At 50.4% G+C, this 10507-nt stretch overlaps 1 pseudogene; it reads right to left on the bottom strand.

Annotated features, from left to right (window-relative positions):
• Positions 1-6578: 6578 nt before the first annotated feature.
• On the bottom strand, positions 6579-10108 carry LOC148146784 (uncharacterized; annotated as a pseudogene).
• Between the last annotated feature and the right edge of the window lie 399 nt (positions 10109-10507).

Below are 10507 nucleotides of genomic sequence, written 5' to 3'. Positions count from 1 at the left end.
AAGGTGAGGCCATATCTGAAACACTGTGCAATGTTGGTCCCACTACTTACGAAAGGATGTACTTGTTTTGAAAGTGGCACAGTGAAGATACACAAGATGGGTCCCTGTGATGAGAGGGTTGTCCAGTGATGACAGGCTGAGTTAATTGGGATTGTATTCTCCGGAGTTGAGAAGAATAAGAAATGGCCTCATTAAGAGTTTGATAGGGTCGGTACTGAGAGGCCGTTTCCCCAATGGATATTCTAGAACAAGGGAGCAGAATCTTAGGACAAGGGTATAGTCACTTAAGACGACACAAAGAGAAATGTCTTCACTTGAAAGGTTGAAAATCGTTGTAATTCTCTACTCCAGCGGGTTCTGACTGTTCCAATATTGAACATATTAAGGCTGAGATTGACAGGTGTTTGGTCTCTCAAGGAATTAAGGAATTTGGGGAGTGAGTGGGAAAGTGGAGTTGAAATGCAACATCAGCTTTGATCACAACGAATGGCAGAACAGGCTGAATGAGCCATATTGGCTTCCCTTATTTTTCTTATGTTAAAGGGAAGTTGATAGAGATGTTTCAAATCATGAAGGGTACAGGTAGCACAAAAATAATGGCTGAAAAGTTGACACCAATTAGTCAATTGAATTGACGGCACGGTGGCTCGGTGGTTAGCACTGCTGCCTCACAGCGATAGGGACCCAAATTCGATTCCAGCCTCGGGTGACTGTCTGTGTTGAGTTTGCACATTCTCCTCGTGTCTGCGTGGGTTTCCTCCGGGTGCTCCGGTTTCCTCCCACAGTCCAAAGATGTGCAGGTCAGGTGGATTGGCGATGGGAAATTGTCCCATAGTGTCTAGGCACATGTAGGCTAAGTGGAATAGTCATGGGAAATGCAGGGTTACAGGGATAGGGGGTAATACTATCGTGGGGTGGGACTGGGTGGACTCTTCAGAGGGTCGGTGTGGACTCAATGGGCTGAATACTTCCCCATTGTCATCAGCATTGGCAGTCCCTTGCAGATGATGATGACTCTGTTCCACTCTCAGGAAGAGTCCATAGCTGGCTGTACTGTCTAAGTGGCTACTGCAGGCTCTGTTACTCTTGAGGCAGGTGGTGGTCAAGGGAAGGGGTGGGTGAGGTGTTGGTTTGGCAGTATGCTCCTCTCGCTATTTCCATTTGGTTTCTGCCTTTTCCTGACAGCAAATCTCAAGGTGCTTGACCACTTCCTAGATGCTCCTCCTTCACTTCGGATGGTCTTGGGCCAGTGATTCCCAGGTGTCAGTGGGAATGCAGTACTTCGCCCAGTGAGACCTCAAGGATATCCCTGAAGCACTTCCTCTGTCCACCTGGAGCTTGCCTGCTATTTCGGAGCTGGGAGTAGAGCACTTGCCTGGGGAGTCTTGTGTTGGTCATGGGGACAACCTGCCAAGCCCACCGTAGATGATCAAGGAATGTTGGTCTGGTCAGGCACGCTGGGGTTGGTGCGTCTGTCTTCTTAGTAGATTCACAGGATCTTATTCCAGCACCCAGTCCATGTCATATTGGAGGACCATATAGGAGAGCAGGAACCACAACAGCTCTGTAAGCCATGATCTTGGTGTTGGATCTGATCTTCTTGTGCTGAAATTCCTTTTTCTCAAGCAGCTGAAGGCTGTGCTAGCACACAGGAGGTGGTGCGGGATCTCTTATTCAATAGCTGCTTTGGCCGACAGGACACTCCCAAGGTCTTAGAAGTGGCCACTGCTCTCTAAGGCCTCCCCGTGGACCTTGATGATGTAGGGTTCACTCCATAATGCTGGGCCAGGTTGGTGGAGGACCTTTGTCTTGTACATGTTCAGAATTAGACCCATGCTCTCACAAAGCTACGTAAAGGTGCTGATGATGGTCTGGAGTCCATCCTCTGAGATTGCACACACACAAGCACAATCTGTGGTACTGCAGCTTGATCACACTGGTTGGGGTAACTGATTTTGATTTGAAGGTAGCGAAGGGTGAATAATTTCCCATTGGTTCTGTAGGTTAGCCCCACTCCAGCAGGGAGCTTGTCGGTGGTAAGGGGAGACATTGCAGTGAGGTAGATCGGGAACAGTGTTGGGGTGATGACGCAGCCCTGCATCTTTTTCTTTTTCCATACTGTCTGGATTCTATGATTCTACAACCTGGATAAACGCTTTGAGGACAAAGAAGTTGCAGGATATGCAGAAAGACCCAAAAAGAGACCAAATGGAATGCTTTTCAAAAGAGCTGAAGTAGACAAGCAGGAGGCTGGAAGAACACTTTTCCTGATGAAGGGCTTTTCCCCGAAACATCGATTTTCCGGCTCCTCAGATGCTGCCTGATCTGCTGTGCTTTTCCAGCACCACTTTAATCTTGACTCTAATCTCCAGCATCTGCTATACCCACTTTTGCTAGGAAAAAGGCAGCAAGCCAGGCAGGAGGTGGAGAAGTCAACGTTTTGGATGTAACCCTTCTTCAGGACTGGGGGTGGGTGTAGAGGGAGCTGCAGATAAAGGCGGTGGCGGGGGCAGGGTGGTGAAGTGGGAGAGGTGAACACAGGTGGAGGGTACAACCAGATTGGTCGATGGGAGGAATGAATCCAGTTGGTGACTGGGAAGAGTGGAAGGGAGGGGGAGGAGCTAGGAAGGGAGTCGGGGAAAGGTAGGGGAGGTTATTTGAAATTGGAGATCTCAATGTTGAGACCTCCGGGCTATAGGCTGTCCAGGCGGAAGATGAGATGTTGTTCCTCCAATTTGCGGTTTGGTTCATTTTGGCAATGGAAGAGGCCAAGGATGGACATGTCGGAAAGGGAGTGGGAAGGGGAATTAAAGTGGGCAGTGGTGTCTGCATGCCCAGCTGTAATGCTCAGTGAACCGTTCCCTAAGTATACGTTTGGTCTCCCGATGTAGAGAAGACCACATCGGGAGCACCGGATACAGTAAACGAGGTAGGAAGAGAACCTCTGTCTTACCTGGAAGGACTGTCTGGGGGCCTGGATGGAGATAAGGAGTGTGGTGTACCGGCAAGCTTTGCATCTTTTCCAGTTGCAATGGTACCTGGGCTTTCAATGGGGTTGGTGGGGAGAGTGGCGCAAACCAAGGACCGTCAAAGGGAATGGTCCTTGCAGAAGTCAGAAAGGGGTGGGGAAGGGAAGATGTTCTTGGTGGTGGGTCTAGTTTGAGTTGGCAGAAGTATTTAAGGATGATGTGTTGGATACGGAGACACGTGGGGAGGTAGATGAGAACAACGGGAACCCTGTCTTTATTGCATTTGACGTGGGGGGTTTGGAGCAGTAGAACGGGGAATGGAGGTAGTGCAGTGCAGGGCTGTCTGAATGACGAGGGGGGGAAGACCACGTTGTGGATATCTGGGAAGCTTAGGAGTGGAATATCTCCTCGTCCAAACAGATGCAGTGGAGATGGAGGAATTAGGAGAACAGGATGGAGTTCTTGCAGGATGGGAGGAACATAGAACATTACAGCCCAGTACAGGCCCTTTGGCCATCGAGGTTGAGCCAACCTTTGGAACCAATCTGAAGCCTATCTATGCTACACTATTCCATTTTCATCCATATATTTATCCAATGGCCATTTAAATGCCCTTAAACTTGGCGAGTCAAGAACTGAGTGGTGCTGGAAAAGCACAGCAGGTCAGGCAGCATCCGAGGAACAGGAAAATCGATGTTATGGGCAAAAGCCCTTCATCAGAAATGACAGGATGGGCTTTTGCCTGAAACGTCGATTTTCCTGCTCCTTGGATGCTGCCTGACCTGCTGTGCTTTTCCAGTACACTTTAATCTTGACTCTAATCTCCAGCATCTGCAGTACTCACTTCCGCCATAAACTTGGCAAGTCTATTACTGTTGCAGGCAGTGCACCGTATGCCTTCTTAACAACCTTATCAACCTGGGTGGCAACTTTCAGGGATCTATGTACCTCTGGACACCGAGATCTCTCTGTTCATCTACATTGCTATGAATCTTACCATTAGCCCAATACTCTTCATTCCTATTATTCCTTCCAAAGTGAATCACCTCACACTTTTCCACATTAAACTCCATTTGGCATCTCTCAGCCCAGCTCTGCAGCTTATCTATGTCCCTCTGAAACCTGCAACGTCCTTCAGCACTATCCACAATTCCACCGACCTTAGTGTCATGATTTGGAGGAGCTGGTGTTGGACTGGGGTGGGCAAAGTTACAAATCATACAACACCAGGTTAAAGTCAAACAGGTTTATTTGGAGGCACTAGCTTTCAGTGCGCTGCTTCTTCATTAGATGGTCTTGGTTGTGGATACTCCACAACCACCTGATGAAGGAGCAGCGCTCTGAAAGCTAGTGGTTCCAAATAAATCTGTTAGACTATAACCTGGCATTGTGTGATTTTTTTTTACCTTAGTGTCATCCGCAAATTTAGTAACCCATCCTTCTACGTCCTCATAGAACATAGAACATAGAACATAGAAACATACAGCGCAGTACAGGCCCTTTGGCCCTCGATGTTGCGCCGATCCAAGCCCACCTAACCTACACTAGCCCACTATCCTCCATATGCCTATCCAATGTCCGTTTAAATGCCCATAAAGAGGGAGAGTCCACCACTGCTACTGGCAGGGCATTCCATGAACTCACGACTCGCTGAGTAAAGAACCTACCCTAACATCTGTCCTATACCTACCACCCCTTAATTTAAAGCTATGCCCCCTCATAATAGCTGACTCCACCAAGGTCATCTATTAAAATGACAAAAAGCAGTGGCCCGAAAACAGATTCTTGCAATATACCACTAGTAACTGAACTCCAGGATGAATATTTCCCATCAACCACCACTCTGTCTTCTTTCAGCTCGCCAATTTCTGATCCAAGCTAAATCACCCTCAATCCCATGCCTCTGTATTTTGTGTAATAGCCTAGCAAGGGGAACCTTATCAAATGTCTTACTGAAATCCATATACACCACATCAACTGCTTTACCCTCATCCACCTGTTTGGTCACCTTTTCAAAGAATTCAAAAGGTTTGTAAGGTACAACCTACCCTTCACAAAAATGTGTTGACTATCCCTAATCAACTTATTCCTCTCTAGATGATTATAAATCCTATCTCTTATAACCTTTTACAACAGTTTACCCACGACCGAAGTAAGGCTGACTGGTCTATAATTACCAGGGTTGGCTGTACTCCCCTTCTTGAACAAGGGGGCAACAGTTACTATCCAGGAGGTGTAGTCTCGGTAATTATGGGAGTCTGTGGGTTTGTAGTAAATATCTGTCTGGAGACTGTCACCGGAGATGGAAATGGAGAGGTCAAGAAAGGGGAGGGAGGTATCCAAGATGAACCAAGTAAATTTGAGGGTGGTGTATAAGTTGTGGGTGAAGTTGATGAACTGCTCCAGTTCAGCCTGGGTGCAGGACACTGCACTGATGCAGTTATGTCACATGGCTATAGTAGTGAGTTTGTTTCATTGTGTGGTCAAAGAGCTGGAGGGCTGAAGAGGTCATAGTGCTGTGATAGTGAGAAATGATCTCACTGAGCGCATGTCTGGGGGAGACAGAGAACTTCTTCAAAGTGGGCATCCTTTGAAGAGATTTCGCAGTGGAACAAATTTGGTTAGAGACAAAAAAAAAGGTTGACTTCACCTCCTGATGTTGCCTGGCTTGCTGTGTTCTTCCAGTCTCCTGCCTGTCTACTTTGGATTCAAAACAGCTGAAGCAGATAGACGGGTCAAATGGCCTCATTCTGCGCGACAATAATCCATGAATTAGTAAATCGTAACAGTGGCTGATTTGGATTGAGAGCTAGTCTCGCTCAGATGGCATATAACAGGCCAAGGAGGAAGGAGTCAGCATAGAAAATATTTTTGTTTGCCACAAGGCAAGGGACAAAACCATCTCATCAATTGCTTTCCCCAGCACTGAAAGTATATTTGTTAACTCATGCAAACTATGAATGTGGGATTTCTCTCAGTTTGGCTCAGTGGTTTGTTTTACCTCCTTTGCCCTGTGCAAAACACACTATTGAAAGTTCAAGACAGCCTTGCAGTACAAGGTTGCACCACAACTGGTGCTGTTTATCTACCTTACTGTAACTTTTCAAACAACTGCAACTTTTATTCACTAACACAAGTAAAACAGGTAAACATGTCAAACACAATATAGCACGTTCAAGGGGTTTAATTGCCTACTCCATTCTTATTCGTCAAATTAGTTGGATTTTAATGCAGTGTCCAATATTAACCTCTTCAGAATCATTATCTTACACAATAAGAGAAAATTCCAGAACGTAACACAAGCTGCTAAAGGTAGGATTGATTGAATGAGTGATTGATTGATTGATTGATTGATTGTCACATGTACCTAAGTACAGTGAAAAGCTTTGTTTGTGAGCATTACAGGCAGGTCATAGTAAGCAAGGAGATACATACAGATCATACGGTGAGAAAAACTTGGACAGATTGTGACATACAGGTTACAGCACGCAGGACGTGTAAAAAGCAAGAACAACATTAACAAGATCAACATTATTTGAAGTTGGAGAGTCCATTCATCAGTCTAACAACAGCAGGGAAGAGGTTGTTCTTAAATCTGCTGGTGCATGTTCAAGCTTCTCTATCTTCTGCCTGATGGAAGAGGTTGTAGAAGAGCATTACCAGGGTGCTATAGGTCTTTGATGATATTGGCAGCCTTTCCATTGCAAAGAGACGTGTAAATGGAGTCCATGGATAGGAGGTTGGCTTTCGTGATGGTCTGGGCTGTGAACGTAACCTTTTGCAGTTTCTTACTGTCCTGAGCAGAGCAGTTGCCATACCAGGCCATTATGTACCCGGATAGAATGCTTTCCATGTTGTATCTGTAAAAGTCAGCGAAGGTCCTTATGGACATGCCAAATTTCCTGAGCCGCCTGAGGAAGAAGAGGCGCTGTTGTGTCTTCTTGACTGCCACATCTATATGGGAGGTCTCAAACAGATTGTCGGTTATTGTCACTCCAAGGAACTTGATGTTCTCGACTCTCTCCACCTCAGCTCCAATGATGTAGATGGGGCCACGTTCTCCTCCTTTCTTCCTGAAGTCAATGATCAGTTCTTTAGCTTTGCCGACATTGAAAGAGGGGTTGTTCTCATTGCACCATGTCACCGAGGCCTCTATCTTCCTTCTGTATTCTGACTCATCGTTATTTGATATCTGTGCTACCCACAGTGGTATTGTCAGCGAACGTGTAGGTGCTGTTTGCTCAGAATTTGGTCTCGTTGTGGGTATACAGGAAGGACAGTAGGGGGCTGTATCTATATCCTCCAGTGATGAAGAATGAAAGCACAGTTCTGAAAAGGTTATCAGGCTGGCAATTACAAATATAGGATGGATTGTGGATTCAGAGAAAAATCTTGATAATCCTAAAATTGAGGTGTCAGTATGGTCCCGAACACCCAGCCTCACCGTGGACTCAGACTCCCGGCCTCAGCATGGACTGGAACTCCCGGCCTCATAGTGGATTCGGACACTCGGCCGCAGTGTGGATTCTGACTCCCAGTCTCAGGGTGGATTCGGACTCCCGGCCACAGTGTGGATTCGGACTCCCGGCCTCAGCGCGGACTGGGTCACCCGGCCTCAGTGCAGACTAGGACACCCAGCCTCAGTGTGGAGTGGGACTCCCGGCCTCAGTGTGGAGTGGGACTCCCGGCCTCAGTGTGGAGTGGGACTCCCGGCCTCAGCGTGGACTGGGACTCCCAGTGTCATTGTGGATCCGGACTCCTGGCCTCAGCGTGGATTCGGTCTCCTGGCCGAAGCATGGTCTGGGACCCCGCCTTAGCATGGACCCAGACTCCCAGCTTCAGCGTGCACCTGGACTCCCAGCCTCAGTGTGGACTCAGACTTCCAGCCTCAGTGTGGACTCGGACTCCCGCCTCAGCGAGACCGGGACACCCGGCCTCAGCGTGGACTCGGACTCCCGGCCTCAGCACGGCCTGGGACTCCTGACCTCAGCACGGCCTGGGACTCTCGGCCTCAGCACGGCCTGGGACTCCTGGCCTCAGCACGGACTGGGGCTCCTGGCCTCAGCACGGCCTGGGGCTCCTGGCCTCAGCACGGCCTGGGGCTCCTGGCCTCAGCACGGCCTGGGACTCCTGGCCTCAGCACGGCCTGGGACTCTCGGCCTCAGCACGGCCTGGGACTCCTGGCCTCAGCACGGACTGGGGCTCTTGGCCTCAGCACGGCCTGGGGCTCCTGGCCTCAGCACGGCCTGGGACTCCTGGCCTCAGCACGGACTGGGACTCCTGGCCTCAGCACGGACTGGGACTCCTGGCCTCAGCACGGACTGGGACTCCCGACCTCAGCACGGACTGGGACTCCTGGCCTCAGCAAGGCCTGGGACTCCTGGCCTCAGCACGGACTGGGACTCCCGACCTCAGCACGGACTGGGACTCCTGGCCTCAGCACGGCCTGGGACTCCCGGCCTCAGCACGGTCAGGGACTCCTGGCTTCAGCACGGACTAGGACTCCCAGCCTTAGTGTGGACTCAGACTTCCAGCCTCAGTGTGGACTCGGACTCCCGCCTCAGCGAAGACCGGGACACCCAGCCTCAGCGTGGACTCGGACTCCCGGCCTCAGCACGGCCTGGGACTCTCGGCCTCAGCACGGCCTGGGACTCTCGGCCTCAGCACGGCCTGGGACTCTCAGCCTCAGCACAGCCTGGGACTCCTGGCCTCAGCATGGACTGGGGCTCTTGGCCTCAGCACGGACTGGGGCTCTTGGCCTCAGCACGGACTGGGACTCCTGGCCTCAGCACGGCCTGGGACTCCTGGCCTCAGCACGGCCTGGGACTCCTGGCCTCAGCACAGACTGGGACTCCCGACCTCAGCACGGACTGGGACTCCTGGCCTCAGCACGGCCTGGGACTCCCGGCCTCAGCACGGACTGGGACTCCTGGCCTCAGCACGGCCTGGGACTCCCGGCCTCAGCACGGACTGGGACTCCTGGCCTCAGCACGGCCTGGGACTCCTGGCCTCAGCACGGCCTGGGACTCCTGGCCTCAGCACAGACTGGGACTCCCGACCTCAGCACGGACTGGGACTCCTGGCCTCAGCACGGCCTGGGACTCCCAGCCTCAGCACGGACTGGGACTCCTGGCCTCAGCACGGCCTGGGACTCCTGGCCTCAGCACGGCCTGGGACTCCTGGCCTCAGCACAGACTGGGACTCCCGACCTCAGCACGGACTGGGACTCCTGGCCTCAGCACAGACTGGGACTCCCGACCTCAGCACGGACTGGGACTCCCGACCTCAGCACGGACTGGGACTCCCGACCTCAGCACGGACTGGGACTCCTGGCCTCAGCACGGTCAGGGACTCCTGGCTTCAGCACGGACTAGGACTCCCAGCCTCAGTGTGGACTCAGACTTCCAGCCTCAGTGTGGACTCGGACCCCCGCCTCAGCGAGGACCGGGACACCCGGCCTCAGCGTGGACTCGGACTCCCGGCCTCAGCACGGCTTGGGACTCCTGGCCTCAGCACGGCCTGGGACTCCTGGCCTCAGCACAGACTGGGGCTCTTGGCCTCAGCACGGCCTGGGACTCCTGGTCTCAGCACCGCCTGGGACTCCTGGTCTCAGCACGGCCTGGGACTCCTGGCCTCAGCACGGACTGGGACTCCCGGCCTCAGCACGGTCAGGGACTCCTGGCCTCAGCACGGCCTGGGACTCCTGGCCTCAGCACGGACTGGGACTCCCAGCCTCAGTGTGGACTCAGACTCCCGGCCTCGCCGTGGACTCGGACTCCCGGCCTCAGTGTGGACTGGGACTCCCTGCCTCAAGGTGAAGCCCAATGCAGTCTGGGATAGAAGGACTGTTTCTCTGAACTTTTATTTCTCTATTTTTCTAATTTATTGCTGGGCTTTTTATTTTTTTTTTAAAGAAACGTTTTCCCATAAGAATCTGTATTTAAGTATCTGCACCTAGGTGTCTTGGTCCCTAAGATGGTGCTGTAAGTGGCAACTTGTAAACATTTCACTGTACTCATGTGAGTACATGCACCAATAAAGCTAATTCTTCTATTCTTGAAAAGCATTTGGAATATTAACTTACCTGTTCTGGACAAAAGGTGAGAGTTAGTAACAGCATCCTTTACAATATGTTGCATTATCAACTGGACATCTGCATTGTATGAGGGTATGGGAATTGTGAACTATGTGTAATTTTTTTTTAAAAATCCTTTCTGATACACTGTCTAGTTATAGATATCAATATTTTAAAGCATAATATTACACCTCTGGAACAGATGGGACTTAGAACTACATTATTTTGTGTATGCATACAGATCTATCCTTAAAGCCAAATCACTGACTACTGCCAACTCGCAGTGTACCAAAGGAACAATGTATGGTTCCATAGCACATGCTGAGAAATGCATTCACTGTCAGCTCCAATGTCTGTCCGTGTGATTATTTCAAACTTCTGGAAGCAGTAAGGCTTTAAAATATATATGAAACAAATTAATCAAACATTAACCTCTAAAACTCAGGCAACAAACTCTCATGTC

This window comes from Chiloscyllium plagiosum, unplaced genomic scaffold (genome assembly GCF_037043375.1).
Source record: "Chiloscyllium plagiosum isolate Xiang-an unplaced genomic scaffold, Cpla_swu_hap1 HiC_scaffold_19, whole genome shotgun sequence".
Lineage (NCBI taxonomy): Eukaryota > Metazoa > Chordata > Chondrichthyes > Orectolobiformes > Hemiscylliidae > Chiloscyllium > Chiloscyllium plagiosum.
This window is presented reverse-complemented; position numbering and strand designations above follow the sequence as displayed.